The sequence below is a fragment of the Brachycentrus maculatus genome, unplaced genomic scaffold (assembly GCF_059751285.1).
Source record: "Brachycentrus maculatus isolate JH-2025_06_01 unplaced genomic scaffold, ASM5975128v1 h1tg000089l, whole genome shotgun sequence".
NCBI classification, from domain to species: Eukaryota; Metazoa; Arthropoda; class Insecta; order Trichoptera; family Brachycentridae; genus Brachycentrus; species Brachycentrus maculatus.
The window spans coordinates 2,942,515-2,960,720 of record NW_028280843.1 but is presented as its reverse complement, the minus strand read 5'-3'; the positions used below and the strand labels follow the sequence as shown (position 1 = coordinate 2,960,720).

General features: G+C 32.3%; 1 protein-coding gene and 1 long non-coding RNA gene across 3 annotated transcripts in view; one reads left to right on the top strand and one right to left on the bottom strand.

The window, feature by feature from the left end:
* Positions 1-18,206, top strand: part of PRL-1 (protein-tyrosine phosphatase 4A family member PRL-1) — an 85,850-nt gene that overhangs the window by 35,529 nt on the left and 32,115 nt on the right. Inside the window, exon 1 of one of the 2 annotated variants that reach the window (XM_088257979.1) lies at positions 15,918-16,198. The exons of the other annotated variant lie outside the window; for it this stretch is intronic. The gene's annotated coding sequence lies outside the window, so the exon portion shown is untranslated. Of the gene's footprint in view, positions 1-15,917; positions 16,199-18,206 lie in introns of those variants that run through there. 2 annotated transcript variants of the gene reach the window in all.
* Positions 10,156-16,933, bottom strand: LOC148310742 (uncharacterized). The gene is made up of 2 exons (XR_015837372.1): positions 16,727-16,933; positions 10,156-11,236 (listed from the first exon to the last, which is right to left on the bottom strand). It is a non-coding gene; the product is annotated as an uncharacterized LOC148310742 (long non-coding RNA).

Below are 18,206 nucleotides of genomic sequence, written 5' to 3'. Positions count from 1 at the left end.
TGAAAATAGAATAATTTATTTTTAATCTGAGAAGTGTGAGGAATAACGTATTTTTTTCTTCATATTTATAAAATTGTCTTTTCGTTATTTATATTTTCCACACGAAAGTAGGGCGTCTATTAAAATATGTACAATTCATACTTTGCGAATTTTACCTTTATGAATCTGACCACTAACTGAATTTATTATACCACCATATTTTCAATTATTATGACCCCTACAGTGCTGAAATAAAAAACTTCATTAATTGATATGCATCGATTTATTTACCAGCAGTATTAATTTATAAAATTCCGGTTCGAAGCATTAACTTTAGTTTTTTTTATTATTCTTGTAAAATCACCTATGCTTACAAAAAACAGTTAAACTTACAAAGTTTTTTGTTCATCTCCACTACACTATAGTTATAAAATAATAGTTAAACAGTGATTTGAGAAATGTCTTCGTTTGATTTTATCTAATTTCTTTTTAAAATTATCTAAATTATAAATAAAACACTCGTTTTTTACCGCTTGAGCATTATATTTTGTAACGACTAGTTTCGAGAGCTACAGATGTTTCCATCCACGGTTTTAAATAGTAACTCGTAATTAGTTTATATTATAAATGAAATACTTAGTAAACTGAGTATTATATTTTGCTACGACTTTTTTCGGCAGCTACTAATGCTTCCATCTACGGATTTAAAATTTAATTCTAGTTTATTCATATTCAAAACCGTAGCTGAAAGCATCTGTAGCTTAAGTGGAAAAAAAACAAGTGTTTTATTTATAATTTGACCATGTCTTACCGCAAAGTACCATAAAAGTTACAATAAAATTTAAATTAAAAACAAATCTTTAATTACTACTTATTTTTTGCGTTAAAATAGCTGATGCCAAGTAGTCGTATTGACCAACGAGCTGACCATTGGTTTCGTTCTTATGGCCGTTAACTTATGTACGAGACATTTTTTTCTCTCTTTTAATCCATTGTCTATTGACGTCATTTTTTAAAGCTTTCATTGTATGAAACGTGTAATGCGTCCCTCAGCTGCCCCTCCGGTGGTAGCCACCTCGGACGCAGTGTTATTCGCGCTGTTTTGGAAAGATAATGTAGGACGACGGGCGGCGGCGGGCGGCGGGCGACCCACTTCCCGTCAAATCGATCCGCCCTCCGCGCCCCCGCCCCTCGCGCCCTGCACATCGCAAGGGTGGTACACTGGTACAGGCGGAGGCGGCTACGCCGACGGATCGTGTCGGGCTTTGGAACAACTTCGTCCCTACCATAGGTTGACCCAGAAACCCAAAATGGGCGATCAATTGTTTATCGATTCCGCTGACGTCGCACAATGCAAACATCACATTCAAATGCAAACCATGTATTTTTACATCATAAAAAAAATACTTGTAATAAACCACTTTTTTATTTTTATAATCAACATGTCATTCCACAAAGTTAATGCCGAATCAATAAATAATATTTTTACATCTTCTCATTTGTACTACTGAAACTTGTAACTTCTTATTTATATTGTTTTTCGAGTCTTCTTTTATTAATAATAATATGTAGATATTTACGTATTGTAGTTAATAATTTTTTTCAATAATTAAAACCCTCATCCGCACCCAATGTTGCATAAGTATTACATTTTTAAATTATATTAAATTATTTCATTATTATATTGGTCGAATAGTCCACTTTAAGATGAAAATTCCCGTAACAATTCATGTTATAAATTATTGTAAAACAATATTTCAGTTTTAAAAAATAAGAAAATAAATGCATTGAGATTTCTAAATATTGATAATTGCATTTAATCAATCGCCTTCATTTTCATAACCGAGTACGTGTGCACGCTAAGGGTAATATGTATAAAGTGAAGGGTAGTGTGAGATCTCCCTCCCCTGTGACACGACCCCTCCCCGCCCGCCCGGAACAGGTGGTCGTCTGGAGTGCCGCCTCACTCTTTGCACTTGACAACCATCTCGTGGAATCAATTCACTCGAGTACCTAGCACTCGGCTGTACACGTTATGGACTTGTACGTAATTAACTTGACCTTTTTGGGACAGTAATTGGATCCCGAGTTGAAAGCCTGGCTGGCACCCAGTGAAAAGTTGGTAAAAAAATCTCAATTACGAAATTTATTTTTTGCATACTAAAAATATTCGCAAACTGATGAGATCCCTCAGCGCGTACTATCAAAGGGAATTTTAAAAAAAGGATACGCATTAATTTGCCTACGTCACTTTTAAAAAAACTGCTACTTTTCGTACTTAAGAATATCGTAGTCATACAGGAGAAAGTGACCAAGTGCAATTTTTACAAAAACGTGATTATTGACTTTTTGATATCTTATTAGCTTAATATTGCCCTGAAAAAATCCCCAAACGATTTTAAACTTGGAAGTATAATATATTGACTTGTTACAAATGACTTACTGCATTGATGGTTATTTTCTTGCCAAGCAAAAGTGACTTAAATAGCCCTCTTGAACATTTTACGTTTTGTTAGTTGGTCACTTTCTCCTGTACAACTACGATTTACGTTTTGATTTGTTTTTTCACGAGTGGTAATTAACTGTTCCCCTTTAAATCTAAGATTTTCTACACCCACAAGAGTAGCTTTACTCCGATTTATAAATATTACAGCGACCTTTGAGAATAGTGAGAATTCTAGTATAAAGCAAAAATTGTATTCTCGGATGGACGGCATTATTCGGTATTTTTGGAATGCTCGAATCTCCGGGGAAATTCTTTTAGTGCAGAAAAATACCCACACCGTTAAAAGGTACGTTTTCGCGTAAACGATGAAGATGATAAACGAACTGATGCCAAAAAAGTGCTGGGATAAGTTTTTCTCAAATTCCGAGAATTAGAATCGGAGAAGGTCGTCAGTCATTGATTTGAAGTTATTTGTGAATTTTGAAAGTTCCTGATTTACGGAGCTTCTAGTTTTTTTTGTATTTACAAGAATAAATTGTTTGAAATTATTAATTGAATATTCTATATATATCGTTGCTTTGTAATTGATATTAAATCTCCGCTGTACCTGATTCATGTTTCCACAACGTCACATATCCGTAATATGATATCAATATTGCTATGCTTCACGCAAATCACGGTCAAGTTAAGTGTACAATTATTAATAAATTAATGCGCAATATTTGCATCCATTGGTTTCCTCCATCTTCTTTATAGAATGAAACAAAAGGTTTGTATGTTCGAGCATATTGATGTCCCGAGGAAGAAAATCTTCAAAATTTATGTTTTTTTTATAAATGCTCCTTAATTGCGAAAAATCAATTGATATTCCGACCTTGCAAGCCTGCGTTGTAACGCTTTGTTTAGTGCAGTTAAAATGACACTAGTAGATTGAGTAACTAGTTTATTTTAAATTTACATGCCAATTACAATAATTACAATGTGCATACATACATACATACCTAAAATAAGGAAAAAATATAAATGAATGTTTATGAAATCATGTTGTACAAAAAACAAATTAAAACCATCATCGTGTTACTTCATTAGAGAAAAAAACATAAATTAGGTATGTTTAAATAAAATATACCCATTTTTATTTATTTATTAGACTTCTTGCACAGCAAAATTCTACATGGACGGGCTTATAGTTTTATTGCCAAGAAAAAATATTTTTTGACCAACCATAAACAGGCTAGTGATATTGGTCAAGGTTCCTTACCTATATTTTGTATACAGTTGTTCGAAATAAGTGGGCTGATGGTGCTCATACTATATGTATGTACATTTTTAAGTTAATACGTTTTTTTTAACAAGGAACTGCAGTATGAATGCAGTACGAATATCTTCTTTTTTTTGACAATGTTTATAAAAGGGATAAAGAAAAATAAAAGCAATGAAGAAAGAAGAAAAGGATAAGGAAAGGAGCTAGACGAACGAAGGATAGGATGATATTATTGTCAGTAAAGTTTGCAATGAAAGTTCAGGTATAGAATTTGCTAAAAACATGCCCGTTCACACAGAACTGTACTTGTAGACATATGTGTTAGACTCTCTAAAACTGAGTTACCTACCTTGCAATATAGATCTGGTTTTTAGTGCATATTTTTGGCTTAAAAACAATAATGATGATCAAAGGCATAAGTCAGATTTTTCGGACTTTTTTAACTTCAATTTTTCAAAGCTTAAAATTTTTACGAGTAAATAAAACTGTTAATTTAATGCAGCAAAGGTGCATTAATGTTTTTAATATTTATTAATTTTGCAACCCAAAACATATTCAGGCGTGAAATTTTTGGAGCTCACTACGTAGATCTTCAATAATTATTCTCCGATCTTATTTCTTGGGAAATTTGTTTCCTCCCGGATATTCTTCCTTAGTTTGCTTAAAAGGATTAACCTTTTAATCGAGAGTACTTATTTAAATCTTTGACCTAGTTGGTTAGTTATTTTGGTATCTTTCTTATTAGAACTTTTTTGTTTTTTCGGAGCACATTTTTCTTTTATTACTGTTTCTTATAGTTTTCAAAAACACATTTGAACACTTATAACAAATCATTTTCTTGAATAAATATAGTAGTTTTAGTTCAATCCATAAATTGTTATTTTCATAATACTGAATTACCATCGTTCAGCAACTAATTGGTAAAAAAAGTCGTTAAATTTTACTATATATTACGTTTTTATGATGTTTTTTTTTCACGTGTTTTAAATCATATTGAAAGGTTATTTTCAATTTACATATTTAAAATATATTGCTTTTAAATTACGCTTCTAAAAAAAAATCACCGTGACAGCTAGAACATTCCTGAAGGGGAAGAATGAGAGAACGAATTTTTGTATTATTGTGTATATTGACGAGTAAAAAATAAATTAATATAACGGAAACCGTAAATTGTTCTAATGGTGTGTCATAGTATTGCTTCGTCCAGTAATTTTGAAAACAGACAAACATCAATTTATGAACTATATCAAACATGATCACCAAGACGAAATATAGTATAATGTGTACCGCGGCTCAATACGTCATCCAACTGTTGTCATTCGTGTTTAACCGTTAAACCCATCATTAGTGTTATGCTTTATGCAAATGATTATTTAGATTACTCTTTGGAAATGAGGAAACTTTTGTTTACCTCCGAAGATATACACCCGAATCATTGAAATTTGCTCACATTCGTTTGGATTCTTGGCGCTTGTCAGGGAATTGTGCCTTGCGAGATAGGATGATTCTTTGTAAATTGCGTACCTTAATCAAAATTGTGGCTTGACACCGTATTTATTGCACCAATTCTGTCTGATGTTGAGATTGGCTCAATATTATAATATAATATATATTTTTTAATAAAATTATAAATAATTAAAAATAAATAAATATAAATAAATTAAAAAATAAATTGTGTCAAATTGTGTAAAATTTTATAAATAAAAATAAATAAGATACGAATACTTTCTACTACTGTGTTGAAATACGAACCTTATTTAGAACTTTAAAAAAATTAATTAAATAATTGATGTTAGAAAAATATAAAACAACAAAAAACCCTATTTCTAAATTGGCAACTGAAAGCAGAAGAATGTAATTATTTATCGCTTTCAAATAAATCCTTAATCAACGTATAAAATAATAAAATGTATTCAATTTAATTTATTTGCCAAAAATGTACCTCGAGCTATTTAATTACACAAACAATTATCCTTTTATGTAAGGAACAATGCCCAAAAAAGCGCTATAGGTTGAAACTGACGCGAATGTGAAAGTGCGCTAATTTCTCAACTTATGAGTTATCTCTTAAATTCTGTTTAAACGTAGTAACTTCATTGTTTGAACCCAGAGACTTGAACAATAAATTGCAGAACTATATAAATATTGAACAATTTAATTGCCTTAATTGCCATAAGCTAAACTGTTTCGAGAAAAACGGATGCTTGAAACAATGGCTAATTACAGAATACAAACCAGAAGTCAAAATTTAATATATTCTTAATTAATTTTTTAATATCTTTGAAATATTTTATCTGTTCAATTTATTTGTCTTCTCTCCATCCGATTATTATTTTATTTTTATCCTGTTCCTTAATCGCCTGATACCAGGTGATCAGTTCTGCTCTTCTGGTGTCAGTTCAGAAAATACAATAATGTATGTATTTGGGGTGGATTTAAAGTGATTCCAGTGACATACTGACTTGAGAATATAAAACGGGACAAACATTTGATATTTGCAAAACATACGTACCTGCTAATAATTAGTTATTTTAGTTAATTTAAAAATAATATGTTATCGATATGCATAATCTGTCTGAATGATACGTCTGCCCAAACTAGAATCAGTGTAATATTTTGTTATATCTAAAGTCATCTCGTCATTTATCTAGATTCCACACGGACTAAGCAAGCATTGTGATTCTGTAATGTATTATTCTTTATTCATCACAGATGTTTCAATATTTTTATTGCTTTGAATACCTGCAAACCAATAATACAGTATTAACTAAACTTAACACTATACGTGGGCCATAGTGAACGATGTGATTATGTTTAAGACAGATTATAGGTCGTTTATTGTTTTAGTAAACTTTTTTTCAAACATAAAAGATCTATATTAATGTACCTGCAAACCAATAATACCGTATTAACCAAACTTAACACTTTACGTGAGACGCAGTGAACGATGTGATATGAGATAGATTATATGTCATTTATTGTTTTAGTAAACTATATTTTCAAACTTAAAAGACCTGTATTAGATTATTTCATCCGTGTATAAGCAAAGGCATTATGCATTCAACAAATTTCGTATTGATTGCGAATAGTAAAATCTCTTTCGTCATTTTTAGGTCACGTTTCCAAGAGCATTACGAATATAGGATTTTACAAATATAGTTTTTTTTAAATGAGAACTAAAATTCAACCAAACCGTTCCCAGAGCCAAAATATGATACTTGTAGTGTATACATATTTTTTAAATACAGAAAAACCTTTATTGTCCTAAAAACGTCATAGTATAAATATTATAGAAAACGTAATACTGTTCCCCGTTTAAATCTCGCTAAACACTCCTTAACTTTTGCATACGGTGGGCCATACTCAAATTATGGTATCTATTTGATATATTTTTGGGTGAAACCGTTTTATAAAAAAATCATGGAACACAGCTAAAAATTAAAATGATTTTTTAAAAATATTTAGCTGTCCTCATGTTAAGGATAATTTCAAGATTTTCATTGGTACCGGCCAGATCTTGGAATAATATTTTTTTACAATTTCGAGTGTTGCATAATTTTATGAAAATGGATAATATTTAGCTGTGCTCCATGTTAACGATAATTTCAAGATTTTCATTGGTACCGGCCAGATCTTGGAATAATATTTTTTTTACAATTTCGAATGTTGCATGATTTTATGAAAATGGATAATATTTAGCTGTGCTCCATGTTAACGATAATTTCAAGATTTTCATTGGTACCGGCCAGATCTTGGAATAATATTTTTTTTACAATTTCGAATGTTGCATGATTTTATGAAAATGGATAATATTTAGCTGTGTTCCACGTTTTTTTTTTATAAATTATAACCGATTAATTATTTTTGTTTCTCAGGGCTGCGAAGATTCAGCCATCCCTCATATTTCTTCGTGATGGTTTGGTTGTCCGAGAATGTTGATTATCTAGTATCGTCTCAGAAATTCATTAACTTTCGCCCACTGCGCTAGAGGTCTTCCCAAAGAGAATGTGTGAAAGTATTCGCTACTCACTCTCGCTCTTGGCTCTCAAACTGTCACTCGCACCAGCAATGTCAAATGAACATAAAATTCACGTGGTTTACCGTATATCTACCCACTTTGTAGAAATATTCATAGATTCATAGAAAGGCTTTCCAAGTTGCGTGAATCCTTCTACGAAATCAATTTATTTCATTGACATTTTATATCGATCGTCGATATCGCACACATACCAAAAGTATGTAACTTAAATAATAATAAACTGTTAGAAAATTTTTTTTTTTAAATAAGTCATTATTGTTGAATTTCCTAATGTTTATATTACAATCAAAAATAATTGTGCCCGATTTAAAAATAACTGCGTTATTAAATCGTGTCGAAAACATGAAATGGCACCGCCATCGTCGTGAAAATGGGAATTCAATTTGCTAATTGTAATACTTATTTGTCAATGTTAGATTTTTTATTTAAGTTTTACATGGTAAATATCACTTTTTCTTAAAATCTATTATGACAAATGTTTTAGTTTCAAACACAGTAAATGATGCGGAATGGGCACATCGAAACACGTGTCACAATAGATTATAAGAAATAATGGTTTTGATTTTTTAAGTAAAAATTTCATAAAAAAATTATAAATATCACCAGAAAGTGACAGATTTTTTTTTTACTGATAGAATATTTGAATAAATGTACGATAAGACTTATTAGGTACGATAGATACTTTAACTTCGTAATTTTGTGTTTTAGATCGAATTCGATCGAAGAATCCGTTTTGGTAACAATACCTTGTGGTGATGTAAGCCGAACCATTAATGATGTAATGTTGATGAATATCACAAAGTATTTCGTAATTTCGCTGAAACGTGATGAAATTCATTGATTTTCCTGAAAGTTTGGTGACTCACGCTTTCAGCGCTAACATATTCTCATCAAGTCGTGATTAATGATGGTCTTCCTACTAAACCTTTGTACTTCGAGCTGCTTAAAAGGATCTGGAATTCTAATTATTTTCCACTTAAGTCCTAAAGGCTAAGAGGAATAGCGGTGTTTCGTTTTACTCTTTTATTACTCGATTGTACACCGATGTGAGTTTGGGTTTGATTCGACTGATTTTTTTAAATTGCTTTTTACTTCGATTTTTTATGCTGTATTTATACTGTATGGTGGCTATTTTAACGTTGAATCTTTTTCAGACTTGTGAACAAATAAGTAAAGAAAAATATGTAATTAGTTTTTTTAATCTTCATAGGATTCTGTTCGTTTTATTCACATACCTAAATTTCTCATCTCCTCACAGCCTTCAGGCTTTAAAATAGTAATTTAAAAAATTTTCACTGAAACTTTTTTATTCGACGGATTGTCTTTAAGGCCCAGTATTTGTTTAGTCGCAACTTAATTTTTATCTAAATCCAGGTAAAATTTTACGTATTTTTTTCTTTAAACACCGTTTTTGCATTGATAAAAGAAGTTTTTGAAAAAAAAGAGTTATTAAAAGTGTGGAGTTAAAAAAACATAAATATTTTTTTTCTTTATATATTCTTAAAAACAAAAAATATCCAATATGCATTCTTTGAAAAAAATATCGGGTGTGAACAGACATGTGACCTCTCCGGTGGTCTCCGGTGGAATGAATTCTGTCTTTTCGAATATCTTAATGAAATGTCGATATTTTTGGTGCGTCTCAGCCTTAAATTGGTCCATCGACATACGATATAATTACTATATTACCGCAATAAATACTTTTGTCGTTTTTCTAATATCCATTTTTTGGAATTAATGCTTTTGAGTAAATGTGTAAAATATGACATACGAGTGTCCCACATAACCCTACATTGATCCACTTAGCACATTAAGTGTGCCGACACACGGTAGCCCACTGTGAGGTTTACGTGTGACAAGGACGTCCGTCCGTGAGAGCAACAAAGGATGGGTGACTGGCACAGGATCGGATGAGAAAGGACACATTCCTAGAATAGAAGGCCGTAGAGCTAGGATAGCCAAAAATCTTGTAAAGTGTCACACCCGAGCTATCTTCATAATCCCGTAATTTGCTCTTGTCCCCGATACATTACACCTACCAAACACCGTTTATTCGCACAGTTTGCTGCGAGTCCTAGTTTGCTTTATAGAAGCTATGTTGTTTGAGCGTTAAGGTGGGATTTATCACCTGTCTACTGACTTGACTGAGTGCGAAAGTTGTAACGGTTGTCCTGTTTTGTACAATATTTATACTTACTTAAATATTATAAATAAAAATAAAACACTCGTATAAGACCGCTATTATCTTCTTCTTTATTAAGGACTATATCCTGTTGTTCTCCGTTCCGCTCCTGGAAGATGGAGGACCAGCTATCTTTTTTTTTAAAGGAATAACCCGCAAAGCGTCTATTTTAGATGCTTGTCTGCAGGTAGGATAGTAAGGATAAGGAAGGTAAATTTGAAAAACACATCACAAACACCCAGACCAATTGAAAATAAAAGTTTATGCCAAATAAAAAATAATTACACAAATTAGGACTACCAAAAATTTAGAATCTTATATCCTAATGAAAATTGCGTCTAATAGCCAGTCCAATAAATATAACCAGGCCAGATATTAAATACTGAAAACTACATATCGCTCACTCCTTTCAAGGACGTTATAAATCAAATATCGTCAATTTTCAGCTGTGCATGTTTTCGGAATGCCCAGAAAATGTACTTTATCCCAGCAAAAGCGGCATATTTTTAACAAAATATTTACCTGCTACAGGGCAGAAAATGTTGTTTTTGCATTTTGAAGGAAAGGTATTGTTTAATATTTTTTTTTGAAAATACTAAATATTTTTCAAATGGAGAAAAAACCTTCAGGTTTTACCTAAAAAGATCTATTGCACAGTAAAAAGTTCAATAAGTGGCTTGATATTTATTTTTAATACATTGTATTGTATTTTTAAACTTTAAAAACGTTCTCCTAAAAATCAAGTTTTTTTATTTATTACGTTCTTGAAAGGAGTGAGCGATATGTATTACATTGACAATTTTTTGTAAACGAAACGACTTGCCATTCGAAATTTAGCCAGTAAAATTTACAACGTAGAATTGTCCATTCGAATTTATTCTCACAATTATCATATCTCTCGCACTTTCTATTTTTATCAAATCTGAACAGTCACATAAAACTGATATCGTTGTGACATGTTTGCGCAAGCTTAACCAACAATGTGAGATTTTGAATTTGTCCAAATTGACTCACGATGTCGCGACTCGCGATCGTGAGACTATTTTATTTTGTCTGGTGATATTTTTTATAAGTTCCATCACGTTTATATTTGGCTGCCCAGTCTCTTGTCATTCCGTGGGACCAAGTCGGAACGCTGTAACGCGCGCTTAACGTCTTCTTCATACACTTACATGCCCGTACACTCAGATAACCCGAACTTGACCCATGATTCAGGAGAAGGCGTGGTCGTCCAATTAAAATGACTACAGTATATTGTTTACGTTTATTCAACGGTTGATCCAGGATACTTACGCAATTTTACTAATTAAAGTTTATCCATAAAACCTGAAGAAGAAAAAAGTGGCATTATTTATTTTTTCCACCGAAAAATATCATCACTTTCTTGACATATTGTCGTATCTGTGTTTTCACAAAGTTTACAGTAGAAAGTATTTTGTGCTTACTGTTATTACAACCAATTTTTAAACGCTTGGGAGTGATCTTCGAAAACATATTAGGCTCAATGGTTTTTAAATCATTAGTTAATTTTTACTTCATTATTTTTCTTCCAGCCCATATCCGAACCCAGAGTTGCACTGGGTATTGCGTCGTATCGACACAGTGTAATCTTGATAGTTAATAGCATGATGGCACGGTGATCGTTCCTGGGCTTCTTGCACCAGTCCAGGGTGATATTAATTAGACATGATAGTGAAAATCGCTTATATTTATAGTTACTTTAATTTTTTTAAACTTTTGATTTAATTAGTTATTATTTCTGAAAACAATAGTTTAAAAAATTATCAATACTAGTTAGACGCTGAAAGATACAGATATGATACTTAGTGAGTAAATTAATTATTTTATACAAACTATATAAAATGGCAGCTACGATAGTTTAGAAACAATACAACGTCTTCAATAATTACTACTTTCTGGTTGTTTTGTTGCGATTGTATCGAGTGTGTGTGGAATCGTAATTTCAGACACAACGAGTACCAAAAAATTCTACCGCATCCTTGATTCTTCATTTACATATTTGATTTGTTATCCTGAGCTGTAATCGTAAAACCGACCATCTCTCATGTTTGAAATTAAAGAACACCGGGTGAAACACGTGTAGTATCTAACATACTCGTATGTCAACTATATAATAGGATATTGACCAATGGGTTAACGAATTGGCGCAATTTCTCAATAGCCATCCATGGTGAGGATCTCTTCTTCCTCATGTTGAGATGTCAAAGAATAATGTGAAAAATAACTTCTTATCGGAAATAATTCAGATTTGTGAACAAGCATTTGGACATACTCAAAATGTTCTACATTAATTTAACAATAAAAAAATGTTTTCTTGAATGTTTTTCGCAGATACTTTGTGGCACATTTTATAAACTTTATAATATTAAACAACTTTGTTTTAACCGCTTTTTTATTATTAGTACACTTTAACCTACCGGTTTCGACAAGAGCCTTGTCTTCATCAGGGTGTATTAAATTCTAAAAGATTAAAATCATTGAAATACTCATAATTAATTACATTCCCTTACCAAAAACTTCCACACACTCCGTAAAAAAAATTGGATTTTTTTTTCAAAATTTAGGATTTGATTTGTGTACTGATAATAAAAAAGTGGTTAAAACAAAGTTGTTTAATTTTATAAAGTTTAATAAAAAAATGGATGAGGAACGATTTTCTTCAACCGATTTTGGTCAGTGCTTTTCCTCAAAGTTTTATACATCAATTAGCTTGGAGGACGTGCAGTACGTACCTAAATTCCTCGTTTTGCTCTTGCACATTATTGGCTATAGAAACAGCGACTTGTTTCGCTGCACACGCTACGGGGTGCATGCCTGAATCGCAAGTTCTCTGTCAATCATGTGCTATGTACTTTTAAAACCCTTTGGAATTTTTACACGAAATACCAGCTAACCAATTGGTCTTATGTAAAAATGTGAAAATTAGGAAAAGATATTTTCTTGTACGCCTCCGTAGTGTAATGGTCAGCACGCACGGCTACCGTACTGGAGGTCCCAGGTGCGATTCCCAGGAGGGTCAAATAAATATAAGTGATTTTTTTACTCTAATATTTACTCAATGTACTGGTACCCTGAAGAGGTAGGCTGATCACCTTTCCTTCATGTGTTAATGATTAAGATAACACTGCGTCAATACGATGCAGTGCCCTATGCACCATTGTGTGCGGGTAAGGGTTAGAAAATATTTTTTGGTAAAGCAGTAAATAAAAAGTTGCAGTACCTACGTTATTAATTGTTTCGGCATACACTGTGGTAAAACATGATTAAATTATAAATTGATCACTTGTTTTATACCACTAATACTCGAGTGGTAAGAACAAATGTTTTATTTTATTATTTATTAATTCGGCATCAACTTTGAGGAATTACATTTTTTAATAGTAAACACTTGTATAACCACTAAATGAGTTTCATTTAATAACACACTACTTGTTTCTAAAACATCTGTTAGTTTTCGAAACTAGTCGTGTGTAATGAAATAAAACTCATCAAGTGGTTATACAAGTGTTTAATTGTAAAAAAAAGTTTTATTTATAATTAAAAGTTTAGTTATCTTAATAAATATGTATTCATTAAAATATCTTCTTCTTCTTATTATTATTATAGGCCTTGCGGCCTGTTTTTAAGAGGGATTAGCCTCCTGCGACGTCGATTCCCAGCTATCGGCCCATCTCTTTGGTGGTTTGCCCGGGAGTCGTCTACTATGGGGTTGGCCGTACAGTGCGATGTGGGGGAGTCTGGATGGTTTCATTCTCCTCACATGCGCATACCATTGTCTTCTTCGTTGCCTTCCCCACCTAACGACATCTTCGATCTCGCATATTTCCCTAATCTTGGCATTTCTCAATCTATCTCGAAGACTCTTGCCTGTTATGCTTCTCAGAGTCTTCATTTCTGACACTCTAAGCGCGTTTTTTGTGACATTAAAATATAAGATTGTTAATAAAAAAAAATTGCATATTCTGAACTAAGTAACTAACCTACCATCACGCCGCTTCCATGGGCCTGATACAACGTGGAGTGGAAGAAGGTGGTCCACTTCAAAGATTTATGTACTCGTCCTCGATCTTCTCAAATTGTAATGTTTTTTCCTTGTTTTTTTTTATATATATATAAACTTATGTACAATGTATAAGTTAGTGGAACATATCTCCTTCCCCCAAAAAAAGAGTTAACGCCACCATTTCAGCGATTTTCTTGATGAATGTATACCTGTTGTTTATGTCACCGCTGCGGCGTCACCGGAATGATTCCCATGTCGCAGTGACGGCGACAACAGAGTACAAAGGGTTAACCATCACTCGCTCGGCCATGCGACATGTAACGATGCGACTATACGAGCTACAAGATCCGCAATCGTTTGTCAATGACGTGTTCTGTGTTATTAAAAAGTTTTAAATTAATTCCTACTGACGCGGGCCGTATCGACTTGTTGACAACTCAACGACCATAATATCCCTGGAATATTTTCAAAGATTTATTTTTAAATCATGCTATAATCAGTGATAAAAGGACAACGTAATAAAGGCTTGTAATTGATTTTCGATAAATTTATTTTTATGATAATAAGCGCTTATTATTTGTTTATTCTCGTAATGAGTAATGAGTGGGCATTTCCGACCTAGATGATGAATCATCAGACTCCATTATCCAAGTTAGTAAAAATGTACATGATCGATTATTCAAAATCCTCAATAAAACTTATTCACCGATTGCTTTAAATTTTTTAAAACCTTTTTTAGCGTAATGTTACGCCATCTGTTGAACGTAACAGGAACGCACGTAATACTAAACATTGCTTATATCGGACGGCGTGCTTCTTGACAGCTGCTGTTACTTTTAATGTTTTTGATTGCATAGTTGTTGCATAAATTAGTAATATTTTTATAGCTTCACAAGCAACGTGAAATTGAACATATTTGAAATATGTTCATTCTATTTTCTTTCTTTTCTGTTTATTCAGATTGAGCCACAGCAACGCGTGACCGGGTACAGCTAGTATTCAATATAACATATTGATACGGATCGGATATATTTTCAATAGATAGATATTTTCGTTCCAAAGTATTATTTTCATATATAATTTAAAAAATTAAATTAAGTTATGGGAAATAAATTTCAAACTAATAACACTTTTCATAGTTTAGAAACAAATATATTAATCCTAACACGGATTTTTTAAATTTCATGAAACAAAACCCAGATGTATAATTTCACTTTAAAATTGGCCTAGAAATGTGAGCGTCTTGGCAACTGCGAATTTATAATTAAGTTGACCTTTCAATTACACAAAGTATTCATTGTATGATAATTTTACCATGAACTCTTCTTATGCTCGGCTGAATCTAAATCGAACCACATTCTAATCACGGAAAATAGTTTCGACGTTTTCTTTTTTAAATGTTATAAAAATTGGTTTATCTAGATTGTTTCAACCTATTCATTCTGTTATGCATAGGAAATATGTAGGTGCTACTGACATTACAACAATACGTAATGAATCGAAAATGCTACGTTTTATTATTTTATTTAGTTTTATTTATTTCAAAATAATTAAAAGTAAATTAGTTTTTAATCATTATTTTTTTTATCATAAAGTATACAGCATGTGATATATAATGTACAAATTGGCTACGGACGTTAATAAAGGAAAAAATACATTAATAAAAATAAAATAACCTATCCTGAACTCTTTTAATACTCGGCTCAAACGAAATCGAACCAAACTCTAGTTATGGAAAATAGTTTCGAGGTTTTCTTTTTTTTTAATGTTATGAAATAATTTAATATAAATAAAATAACCTATCCTATCGTGTTTTGGATTGAGCAGAAGTTTCCCGCGCCATGGGCGCACCACCCGCCCGCCTCTCCCTTACCCCGCGCCCGACAGAGCCTTCTGCTAGATTCGCGGATAGTCTCGTCTCCCTCCACATTTAGGAAGGAAATTATCCCTCCCCCTCTCCTCGGCTCGCGCCTCAGTTCCCTCAGTTCTGCCCCGACCGCCGGCGAGAGAGGACCGGCCCTGCTGCAATGTGAACCACTCGCCCGCTGTCTATACTTCAGAAAGGCCAGCCAGCCACCTTGCGGAGCGTGTCCCCTCTGTGCAGTCGCGGTGATATGTGAATGGATATTGTCTCGTACCCCCGAGATCATCCATTTTCCGAGCAAAGTGCCACGAGCTGATTTCGGCGCAGCTGTTTCTAGAAATGTGATAGTGACTAGTGACGTTCGGAGACTATTCTACACAACTTTTCCGCGGATCTGATGGTAACTTTTTTTCTATTCAAATGAATTAATCGTGTATTTTTTTTCATATTTTTATATCGTTATAATGCTCTTCAATTATTGTGTTTATCAACTGCCATTGAATGCCCTTGAATATGTTTACCGTTCAAATTCGTTTCTAGTCTGTTGTTTTTTTCTCATTCTTTGAATATTTATTCTTTATCGCAACCGACAAAGTGTTACCAGGCGACGATTCACGTTTTGCGGTTAGATACCGCATTCAGTAAATTCAATCACGAATAAGTTTATTCTCAACAAAATTATCAACCATTAAATTTCCATTTTTTTAAAATTTACATTGTAATACTAGAACAAGTACGTCACATAACCGTAAAATCTGCCTACATAGACAAATATAATATAATCACTCGAACAATACATTTGTTTTATTTGCGTCGCGGTTAGCAGTTACAATATACATTATTCTAAATCGTCATATTGATTCACTTTATTTTTACATTACGCATCACTCAATACATAAGTGACACACTTTATTTTCAATACATTTACCTGTATGTTTATATACATATCATGGACCTCGTTAAAGTGTTGATGGTATTCAGTTTTGCCCGTGTTTTTCTTAATAAGTCTATCAGTCCCTTTCTACACGGGGTCTGATATTTTTCACACGCGGACCCTGCGATGTGTGGGTCTATATTTAGTCTCCCTGCGTAATCAACAGGTGCGCTCTGTCCGACAGACAGAGCTCGTGTGTTTGAGATCGGAAAAAGGGGCGAAGGATTTCCCGCTGCATCCATTTTTTTTACGATGAACCATTTTCTAATATTTTTCTTACAAGTATCATTCTTATTAATTCATGGAAAGCAATATATTTGTTTAGATAATATTCTCAATTGTTAGAAAGGGTGTATTATTATGTGTATCGTTAATTTAGAAAAGCATGTATACGTGTAACGGATTTACCCCGCGATAGTGCAGATCGAAGCGATAATTTAATTTATTTTAAAACATATTGAAAACATAAGATGAGTAATTTCCTTTACTCATTTTAATTTGTGTAATTCCATATAATATCTATTATTATTCATTATATTATATATCGATGCATTATTGATTTACTAGATTATTATTCATGGTTATAGCCATTTCAATTTATAATTTGAATGTCACAAAAATAATTTTAGTCTTCTAGGTAGGTGCTTGAAGTGTTTTCACATTGATAAGGATTATATCAACACACCGTTGTAGCATTTTTAATGTGTACTTTGTGACTATTTTTATCAATATGAGTTATTACAATTATTGGAAGTAGTGAATCTCCATTTCTTTGAATATAAGTTTTTTCATAAAAAAAAATTACTGTTTAAAAAAAAATATTTTGTAAAAATTAAACCAATTTTAAATACTCACAAAATTATATACTAATTACCTTTATAATTAATCTTGTTTGAGTATATAAATATGGTAAATTATGTTGAAATGTTAAGCATTGATTTTTGATAAGATGCTTGGACTAGTCGAATATATTTTTTAATTAAAAAAGGGGGAATGAAAATATTTATTTATTTTAAAGGTTTTTTAAAAACTTTTATTTACTCTTATTTATTATATGTATAATGTAGAAACGCGGGATATGCAATCCCTAATGGCCGATTGTGCATTGTCTTGCGAATATTGTTTATAATATGCGCATACGCGGGGAATGTTTTGAAAACAAACAAAAAACAATAAATAAATTGACATAACGGATTGTTCAAACAGAGAAAGTGCGCATATTCGCGGTAGAAATCGAGGCAACAAAAGTGTTGAATTATGAAAATGTGCGTTGTTCTATTCTTGTTGAAATAACTTGGCCGAACTCCACAAAACAACTTATTACGCTTTTAAAAATTACTATCGAATTTCTTCGTATCTTAGCTTAAATGTGAAAATGTGATTCCGATAATCCTACAAACCGAATTCGTAATTTGCGTCAGCCGATATACAATATTTTCTTTTTATCGGAATTATTTCGTCATGCGTTTGTGAT